Raw genomic sequence first — 2,236 nt, 5'->3', positions numbered from 1 at the left:
TGACTGGTTAGTGGTTTAATCCACCCCCCTGAAGACAGAAAGTAAAACCTATAAGCCCCCCTCCCCTCCAGCCGTTCCTTCAGCAGTGAAGGTTTGACGCCTGTCCTGTAATTCAAGCACCAGCTCTGATTTTACTTTCAGCTGTCCACTGGCTAATTGTCCACTTACTGATCTGTACTCACTAGTTATCTGCTTGCTAATCGGTACCATTAGATATGACTCAGGGGCCAAATTTGCCTCACTCTGTATTATTTTTATTACCTTAGCAAGTCTCTGGCACATAACAGATATTCAGTAGGCATTTATTGAAGAAATGATTAGGTAAGTAGTTCATTTGGAAAGAGAAACCAGTATTTGGTATCAGGTAACACAGAGCGATGGATCTCTGCTTCAACTCCGATGGATCTCTGCTTCAACTCTGGCTGTTGGAGGCAGTGCCAGGAGACCTGGGAAACTCTACAGAAGCAAGCTATCGAATACTATGACAGTCAGTGGCCTCATGTGCTACTTGAATGAGTAATTTAAATGAAATGAAGAACTCCTCCATCACACTAGCACCCTTTCAAGTGGTCACCCTATTGGACACTGGGCATAGAACATTTCCATTATCACAGAAAGTTCTATTGGGAGGCCAGCCATAGAATTCGTGAGAATTCTTCATTTCTCCTCTCTCTCTCTCTGTCTCTCTCTCACTAGTGCTTGCTCTCTTTTTTTTCCTTTTCCCCACCCCTAAATCAAGAGCAGGGATAGTTATCTTTTATTTTATTATTTTTTTTCAAATCAGTGAACAGGGAGATACTGGTTACTTTGGGTGACTAATACTGTTTCCACTTTTGTCTTTTCTTTTAAAATTCCTGACTAGACTCTTCTCTCATTCCTGTTTCTACTAAAATTGACTGCTACTTGAGCGGAAAGCACATTGGCTTTCTTTTTCTAGGCCCTTAAACCCTGTGCTAATGTCACTGGCTGAGAGTTGGGCGTGTCTGAGCAGCTGAACCAGGAAATAATGGAGTAGGTCCGGTGGGGTGCGGGGGAAGGGAACTGTGTCCATGAAAGAGCCCCCTCTCCTTACACACGGCCTGTTAATGGGCCCTTCTGGGAAAGGAGAGATGGGGAGGAGGGGGGCTTGAGAGAATGGTCGGTGACAGTTAAGTGGCCTTTTGTTGACATTCTCTGCCCAGTGACTTGCTTGGATTGGTCTCTGCCTCTCCCGCACCTCCTGTGGATTTCCTGTTAGCTTCCTCACGGGGCCATTCAGGCATCTTCTTTCACCTTTGCCTACCACTATGCTTTGTGAGCACACCTCGCCTTTGCTCCCCCTCTTCCCAAACCATAAAGGGGGCTGTGCAGGGGCTGTGGAGGGCCGTTGTGGGGGCGGGTGGGGGAAGCAGGGAACTGTGGAGAACTCGAATAATGACTGTGGTGACCTTCGAGTCCAGCCCAGGCTGCTGCGCTCTCTCCACACACACAGTGCTGACCACCTGAGGGGAGAGAAAGAAGGGAATCAGGGCTGAATTCCTTGGCTGACAATACCCTGGCCTTTGTTGTCCTCCTCGCTTGCTCTTCCCCTGCTCCCCCTGGCCAGGGAAATGAGTCCCTCTTTGACCGGGCAGCTGGGACTCAGAAGACAGGCCTCGGGGACAATCACACCTTCCGTTGGGCAGACTTGGCCAAACCGCCCACGTTGTTTCGTGTGACAGCCCTTCCCTGACCCTGTGAGGTAGGGAGGAGAGAGGAATGACGGCCTCCTTGGTTGAGGAAACTGAGGTGTTGAAGGAGGTGGCCCATGGCTCTCAGCCTTTGAGACAGGAAGCGAGCTTGGTAGTCCTCAGGCCTCCCCAGGAGGCCCAGAGCAAGTGCAGTGAGGAGGGAGGAGGAGAGCCTTGAGAAGGATGAGAGGAGCCGCCTGACCTGATCTCCTCCCGCTTCTCTCCTCAGAGGCAACCCTCAGGCACCAAAGAAAGTCAAGCACCTTGTTTTCTTCTGTTCCTCTCTGCTCTCCCCTTTTGGAGGGTTTGCCTAGAGGTGGGGAGGGCCCCCACCCCCCACCCCCCACCACCACCCCAGCTCTCCTCAGGTCTGGTGTGTGGCCCTCCACACCCTGGGTCTCCCCCAGAGGAAACCTAATGCCTGTTCTCAGTCCCGGCGTGCCCACCTTTAGGTGCTGCGCTGTCCTGAGGCCTGGGCCATGCCCGGGGGTGCGGGAAGGCCCTGAAACTCACCCAGACGAGGAAGC

The sequence above is a fragment of the Sorex fumeus genome, unplaced genomic scaffold, assembly GCF_029834395.1.
Source record: "Sorex fumeus unplaced genomic scaffold, SorFum_2.1 ptg000037l, whole genome shotgun sequence".
NCBI lineage: Eukaryota > Metazoa > Chordata > Mammalia > Eulipotyphla > Soricidae > Sorex > Sorex fumeus.
This window is presented reverse-complemented; position numbering follows the sequence as displayed.